This window comes from Myxocyprinus asiaticus, chromosome 29, assembly GCF_019703515.2.
Source record: "Myxocyprinus asiaticus isolate MX2 ecotype Aquarium Trade chromosome 29, UBuf_Myxa_2, whole genome shotgun sequence".
NCBI classification, from domain to species: Eukaryota; Metazoa; Chordata; class Actinopteri; order Cypriniformes; family Catostomidae; genus Myxocyprinus; species Myxocyprinus asiaticus.
This window is the reverse complement of record NC_059372.1, coordinates 28,700,922-28,710,002: the sequence shown is the minus strand read 5'-3', so window position 1 is coordinate 28,710,002 and position 9,081 is coordinate 28,700,922.

Genomic DNA, 9,081 nt, shown 5'->3' with positions numbered 1-9,081 from the left:
TAGATTTTTTTAAAAAATTATTATTATTGTAGAAATGCTTAACTTGTCAACTGCCACAATGTATTCATATGACTGTAAAAAATAAATGTATTTTTACAGAGAAAATACAGTTTAATTTAACATTCATTCCCCATTTTTCATTAAAAGCATGAAATTCCCCTAAAATACATTTATTCACACCATTTTCCCTGTTACTTATCTGATAATATGTGTTACTGACAAAAACAGGCATTCTCCTTTAAATGAAGGTAAACGTCATGTTTTTACATGTGAAAATGCATTTTAACCTGAGATGTCTGTAAAAATATGTCTGTAAAAAAAGATTTCTTCCAGTGTAAAAAATAAATAAAACATTTACAGAGAAAATGCATTATAATTGAACATTCATTTCAATTTTTTAATAAAAGTGTTAAATTCCCATAAAAGTACATTTATTCACAACAAATTTAAAATTTCAGTAAATATTGCACATTGGAAATTTTTTATTTTTTACTTTTAAAGTTTTGTACTTTATTTGTTGCTACATTTACAACACAAGATATTACGTTTATGCTGTGTTCATAATAATGAAGAAACTCAACAAATAATTTAAAGTGTCAAAATTAATCTGTAAACTCCAAAGTGAAATACATTATTGCTGCTCATTCAGTTTACTTCATTAAAATGAAAGCAAACAAAATTTCACTTAGTGAAAAACACTTTCCGTAGAAATTTTGTATATAAGTTTACTTAATCCATTTATGTTGGGATTTCTATAACTGTAAAAAATTTCTGTAATTTAACAGAAAAAGAATGCAAAAATGCTACTGTAAAAAAACTTTAATTGGTTAACAGGTAATAACCTTAACGTATACAATTATATATATATATATATATTTAATAAGACAAAACATGTAATTTTACAGTAAAATATTGTAAAAAATTGTAGATGTAAAAGTACCAAATAATTAATGGTAAAAATGTATATTATGTCTAACAAGAGATTACATGTACTTTTATGGTAAACTTTTGTTAAAATCACAGTGAAAAACAATAATTGGGCATTCCCAGAATTCCCTGCGTGAGCCATCACATTTCATTGTATTTTATGGAAATAGTTATGTTTCTTCTTATTTTTTTTATATCAGTTATGTACAGTGGGGTGTTCTGTGCTATATTTTATGAAGTTTAGTTCATATTTATTACATAATTTTAGTGTCACATGTGTTACCGGGACGGTGTTTTGTGTTTGTGTGAGTAACACTATGCACTGTCTATGCATGCATAGAAATGAATGATTGTTCCTGATAAGGTCACTCATGATGAACTTAAATCATCATGTGGCCTTTTGTAGTTACAGTGTTTAACATCATAGACAATAAATAAATTAAATAAATAAAAAGCAGATAAAGTGAAAAACAGATTTTGTAGTTCCAGAAGGCTCATATTTGAAGTTTTTAACATTTAATAATATAAACGGTAGTGATCTGTAAATTTACAGTATTTTATTGTGGATTTTTTCCCCAGCATGCTTTGCATGAGAATTGATGGGGAGAGTAAACGTTAAAATTAAGAGCAATTTTATGTGTTTTCGTGCAAGATGAATAAAGGGGGAGATTTGTAAATATTTAATGTTCTGTTATGTTGAGATTTAGAAGAGTTTCTGTAATATTGGAGTTTTGGGGGTTACCGCTGTGGTGTAGAGTCGAGCTTGAGCTTAAAATGTCCTGAAATGAAGCATTTCTATGTCTAAATGAGTTTAAAATGCATGGTGGAGTAAGCCTACTTTAACTCTTAGGGTTAAAAAACTGAAATGAGTTTGTTGGCGAGCCACAATAATTACAGTTAAAACATATTTTGTTTTTTTAAATGAATGGTCTAACAAAGTTATTTCTATTTACAGTGAAAACATATTTTTTTAATTAATGGTCAACAAATGTTTATTTTTTGAATGAACAATCAAAACAAATAATTTCATTTTATAGTTGAAACATGTTCTTTCAAATTACATTTTAAAGATGTCATTTCAACTTAAGAGTGTTAACACACTATTTGAAATGACTATTTAAACATTATTTTAGTTTATGGTTGAAACACCCATTTCATTTTGCAGTCTAAACATATTAATTCACTTCACAGTCTAAAACTGTTATTTCAGTTTATGGTAAATGTTTGGCAGCCTTTGCTGCCATGAATTTACCGTTATTTTACGTAGTTTTTTTTTTTTAACAGTGTAATGTATTTGAATGATCTGAATGAAAATATTTATAATTATTTTATATAATATTTCTCAGCAAATATTTATATATGCGATTAATTGTATGAATTATTCGGCACATCGTGTAATTTGATTAAAACTTTTAATCGATTGACAGCCCTTGTAATTATACCCGAGTACTATTTAAGAGATTTTGTATTTGTGTATTAAAATAAAACCTGGATAATGAGAAATAACAGAAAAATAAAAAACTGAATACTTGTACTCTTCCTTTATTATATTCCCAAGACAAAAATCTTTAGATTTCATTATTCTATTTCTAAGTTAAGCCTTTTTTTTTTTTTTACTATGTAAATGTCTTTTTTGTTAGATCCATTGATTTTTAAGTGATATTCTAAAATACTACCTATAATTTCACTTTAAGGAACAGTTCACCTAGCAATGAAAATGCTGTCATTATTTACTCATCCTCACCATTCCAAAGCCATATGACTGTGAAACACAGGAAATGATAGAGAGAATGTTAGTTAGACAACCTCAGCCACCATGCACTTTCACTGAATGAGCAACATCCTTCAAAAAGTCATACAAGTCTGGAACAACATGAAGGCAAGTAAATGATCACAGACATTTGCAGGGTGAAATCAGGTACATTGGGCCACTTTTTGACATTTACCTGAATTCACCTTATAAAAGTTCAAAGAACATAAAAACATAATTTTCAGATAGTAATTTCATTTGTAAACATGCACATTTGTACACAAAACACCACAGATGTTTACTTGGCTTCCTTAACATTTATTGTCTGACACAGTATATTCATGCTACAACAACTTCAACTGATTTATCCAGAATGTGCAAAAGAATTCAGCCATTCTGTACAACGGTCATATTCACATACACATGTTTAGAACTATGCCATTCATTAAAAACATAGGAAAATAACAAATAAAATAGTTTCTCATCACCATGTTTGCACTATTTCCTTAATTTATAACAGAACATTTGCAGATCTGGCATGATTCTGTTCATGCAACGCTCCTTCTGATATTCTTGTAAGCAAAAGGAAGTCTGATTAATGGTTCATCACTGATGATCATGAATGACAACAACCAAGTGGAAACAAAAGTTAGTAGGTGGAAGGAGAACTGGAATAATGTATCCCAAAGACAGCGGTGTTACAGTGAAGTCTGTGTAAAATAATAATATAATAATAATATCTTGAAGATAAAAAGCAGCATACATCGTAAGCATTTGAGTCGTTAAGAGAATTCTCCCTACGGCAGTTCAGTAAAGTTTAAAAAACATGATCTCTAATAATCTGCTTAATGTTTAAAACATAAATTAAAATCTAAAAGATACATCTAGACACCTATATGTAATATTCCACATATACACAATGTGAACCTAAACAAATAAAATGCACACAATTTGGGGTTGGTTACACAAGAGTTTTCTGCACATTCCCCTTCAAGTGCATGTACATGCATGTATGCGAAGATGCACACAAAATCACATGCACTAACAGTGAAACATACAGTATATACGTAGCTAATGCAACGTAAAGAAATGACAGAAACTTGAACAGAACATAGATGCTGATACACTGATAAAAATCAAAGCTCGGTTTTCCTTTAGTACACACCCAGAAAGCAAACACTCATCCACACAGACAAGTTTAAGCTCTATGAACATTATGAGGCCAAGTATAAAATTAGCATTTGTTTCAACAACAGACATGAAAGTTTCTTATTTTGAAGCCAACTGTATGCTCATGTCCACTACTATCAAAAATAAAATGCTAGGATGCAAGTATCCACATGAGAAGTGGACACATGGCAAAAAAGGAGGTTGTTAGTCTGTATACGAAATGACCAATAGCAATGAGCATGAAAAATAAGACTAAAGGGGCAAACAGGAACAGAGGGATACAGATCATAGAGTCAGGCTTATACAGTATTCTCTGACATCAACAACAGTAATAATATTGTTAAAGTGTGTCAACTACTGAGGATAAAATATCACATTCATCTGATTTAATTAGACCATGGCACTAGGGAATCGGATCAAATTATGGGTAAAATTAAAGCCAAAAAGACATACAACAGTAAACTGAGGAAGGATATGTCCAAGTGTAAAACCATGTCTTACAGTTTTAAAGTCACAATTCAAAAATGTATTTTCCTAAAAAAAAAAAAAAAGCTTTTATTTAAACAAAATCACTTAATAAAAAACCTGTAGGTCACGCCAAAGATATAGGATCCAAATGTTATTGAATTGTCAGAATTGAAGGGACCAAATGTGACAAGAAGCAACCATTGAAAACCCCATATTGGCAGATGACTTATAGTTGTGCTCAAAAGTTTGCATACCCTGGCAGAAAATGTTTTTTTCTCCCAATTTGAAATGGCCAATTCCCAATGTGCTTTTTAAGTAGTGATTCACCTCAGTCCGGGTGGCAGAGGACGAATACCAGTTGCCTCCATGTCTGAGATTGTCAACCCACGCATATTATCACGTGTCGTTGAGCGTGTTGCCACGGAGACAGCGCGTGTGGAGGCTTCATGCCACCCACGCGCCCCACTGGGAACGAACCACATTAAAGTGATCGTAGGTTACCCCATGTGACTCTACCCTCCCTAGCAACCGGGCCAATTTGGTTGCTTAGGAGACCTGGCTGGAGTCACTCAGCACGCCCTGGGATTCCAACTAGCAAACTAGTGAACTCCAGGGGTGGTAGCCAGCATCTTTACCACTGAGCTACCCAGGCCCCCTCCCTGGCATAAATTGTGAAATTTTGGCATTGATTTTGAAAATATGACTGATCATACAAAAAAAAACTGTCTTTTATTTAAGGATAGTGATCATATGAAGCCATTTATTATCACATAGTTGTTTGGCTCCTTTGTTCATAATGATAACAGAAATCACCCAAATGGCCCTGATTTTCATTCCCTTGAATGTTTGGCCTTGTTACAGACACACAAGGTGACACATACAGGTTCAAATGGCAATTAAAGGTTAATTTCCCACACCTGTGGCTTTTTAAATTGCAATTAGTGTATGTGTATAAATAGTCAATGAGTTTGTTAGCTCTCACGTGGATGCACTGAGCAGGCTAGATACTGAGCCATGGGGAGCAGAACTGTCAAAAGACCTGCGTAACAAGGTAATGGAACTTTATAAAGATGGAAAAGGATATAAAAAGATATCCAAAGCCTTGAAAATGCCAGTCAGTACTGTTCAATCATTTATTAAGAAGTGGAAAATTCAGGGATCTCTTGATACCAAGCCAAGGTCAGGTAGACCAAGAAAGATTTCAGCCACAACTGCCAGAAGAATTGTTCGGGATACAAAGAAAAACCCACAGGTAACCTCAGGAGAAATGCAGGCTGCTCTGGAAACAGACGGTGTGGTTGTTTCAAGGAGCACAATACGACGATACTTGAACAAAAATGAGCTGCATGGTCGAGTTGCCAGAAAGAAGCCAATGCCATAAAAAAGCACCTTGATGCGCCTCACAGCTTCTGGCACATTGTAATTTGGAGTGACGAGACCAAAATAGAGCTTTATGGTCACAACCATAAGCGCTATGTTTGGAGAGGGGTCAACAAGGCCTATAAGTAAAAAGAATACCATCCCCACTGTGTAGTATGGTGGTGGCTCACTGATGTTTTGGGGGTGTGTGAGCTCTAAAGGCATGGGGAATCTTGTGAAAATTGATGGCAAGATGAATGCAGCATGTTATCAGAAAATACTGGCAGACAATTTGCATTCTTCTGCAGGAAAGCTGCGCATGGGACGCTCTTGGACTTTCCAGCAAGACAATGACCCTAAGCACAAGGCCAAGTTGACCCTCCAGTGGTTACAGCAGAAAAAGGTGAAGGTTCTGGAGTGGCCATCACAGTCTCCTGACCTTAATATCATCGAGCCACTCTGGGGAGATCTCAAACGTGCAGTTCATGTAAGACGACCAAAGACTTTGCATGACCTGGAGGCATTTTGCCAAGATGAATGGGCAGCTATACCACCTGCAAGAATTTGGGGCCTCATAGACAACTATTACAAAAGACAGCATGCTGTCATTGATGCTAAAGGGGGCAATACACAGTATTAAGAACTAAGGGTATGCAGACTTTTGAACAGGGGTAATTTAATTTTTTTCTTTGTTGCCATGTTTTGTTTTATGATTGTGCCATTCTGTTATAACCTACAGTTGAATATGAATCCCATAAGAAATAAAAGAAATGTGTTTTGTCTGCTCACTCATGTTTTCTTTAAAAATGGTACATATACAGGTGGATCTCAATAAACTAGAATGTCGTGGAAAAGTTCATTTATTTCAGTAATTCAACTCAAATTGTGAAACTCGTGTATTAAATAAATTCAATGCACACAGACTGAAGTAGTTTAAGTCTTTGGTTCTTTTAATTGTGATGATTTTGGCTCACATTTAACAAAAACCCACCAATTCACTCTCTCAAAAAATTAGAATACATCATAAGACCAATAAAAAAAAACATTTTTAGTGAATTGTTGGCCTTCTGGAAAGTATGTTCATTTACTGTATATGTACTCAATACTTGGTAGGGGCTCCTTTTGCTTTAATTACTGCCTCAATTCGGCGTGGCATGGAGGTGATCAGTTTGTGGCACTGCTGAGGTGGTATGGAAGCCCAGGTTTCTTTGACAGTGGCCTTCAGCTCATCTGCATTTTTTGGTCTCTTGTTTCTCATTTTCCTCTTGACAATACTCTATGGGGTTCAGGTCTGGGGAAGATTCTCTATGGGGTTCAGGTCTGGTGAGTTTGCTGGCCAGTCAAGCACACCAACACCATGGTCATTTAACCAACTTTTGGTGCTTTTGGCAGTGTGGGCATGTGCCAAATCCTGCTGGAAAATGAAATCAGCATCTTTAAAAAGCTGGTCAGCAGAAGGAAGCATGAAGTGCTCCAAAATTTCTTGGTAAACGGGTGCAGTGACTTTGGTTTTCAAAAAACACAATGGACCAACACCAGCAGATGACATTACACCCCAAATCATCACAGACTGTGGAAACTTAACAGTGGACTTCAAGCAACTTGGGCTATGAGCTTCTCCACCCTTCCTCCAGACTCTAGGACCTTGGTTTCCAAATGAAATACAAAACTTGCTCTCTTCTGAAAAGAGGACTTTGGACCACTGGGCAACAGTCCAGTTCTTCTTCTCCTTAGCCCAGGTAAGATGCCTCTGACGTTGTCTGTGGTTCAGGAGTGGCTTAACAAGAGGAATACGACAACTGTAGCCAAATTCCTTGACACGTCTGTGTGTGGCGGCTCTTGATGCCTTGACCCCAGCCTCAGTCCATTCCTTGTGAAGTTCACCCAAATTCTTGAATCGATTTTGCTTGACAATCCTCATAAGGCTGCGGTTCTCTCGGTTGGTTGTGCATCTTTTTCTTCCACACTTTTCCCTTCCACTCAACTTTCTGTTAACATGCTTGGATACAGCACTCTGTGAACAGCCAGCTTCTTTGGCAATGAATGTTTGTGGCTTACCCTCCTTGTGAAGGGTGTCAATGATTGTCTTCTGGACAACTGTCAGATCAGCAGATTGTGTAGCCTAGTGAACCAAACTGAGAGACCATTTTGAAGGCTCAGGAAACCTCTTCAGGTGTTTTGAGTTGATTAGCTGATTGGCATGTCACCATATTCTAATTTTTTGAGATAGTGAATTGGTGGGTTTTTGTTAAATGTGAGCCAAAATCATCACAATTAAAAGAAACAAAGACTTAAACTACTTCAGTCTGTGTGCATTGAATTTATTTAATACACGAGTTTCACAATTTGAGTTGAATTACTGAAATAAATGAACTTTTCCACGACATTCTAATTTATTGAGATGCACCTGTATTACCAATTCTCCAAGGGTATGCAAACTTTTGAGCACAACTGTAACTCAATGTCTATGCTGGATATGGTCCTGTTTTTTTGGCTTACATGGCAGAACATGTTAACATGACTACACATTACACATGAGCAAATGTATCCCTTTACCTCCAATCCTCACATGCTTATATTGAACCACATTGTCTGACGATGGGCTTCAGACACTAACAGACATGACATTTTTTTTTAACTTGGCAAAGCCTTGAGAGTATAGGGACAATACAAAAGCCATTTCAAGAGTTTGATAAAAAATTTGCCACATTTTTTCCCTCTGTTCCAGTAATTACAACACCACCACATTCCCTTCACACACACACCACCACCAGTAAGCCATGTGGCTGAAATTAAGTACATCTAAACGTTTCATGATTATGCTTAACTGTACATGCCTATTGGATGCCACTCACATACATGAGACGTCTCACATAAACAAACACAACATCAATAAAAGAACACAGTATCTTCAGATTATACTACATTGCCTTACTCTTTATAAAAATATTATGTATGAAAATATTGGAATCAAATTCTATTGATGTAGTAACAATAAGTTAAACCTGATATTTTTAGGGCTATGATGTCATTTATCAAGTATCTAACAAAAATGGGCTGCAATCATTATTGTGGAAACAAACTTAACAAGCGCAGGTCTGTGGAGAACATCTCAGTGAAACACAAACACACTTTAGACTTAGAGGAATGTTGAAACTGCAGAATGAAAACAAGTTAGGACAACTATGATGTCTATGACGAGTTTGGGAGGTTTGTGCTTGAGAGATCCAATCAAATCCATGGAAAGGTAAACAACAGTCGGCAGGTGTGACATCCCTTACTATAATCGAGTTGTTTCTAGTGTTATGCCATTTTTAGATTATCTTTAACCATTCTGAAAACAGAATGCTTTAAAGCATATGAAAAATAGTCTGATTTCCTGCTCTCGATTTTAAGAAAAAGCAATT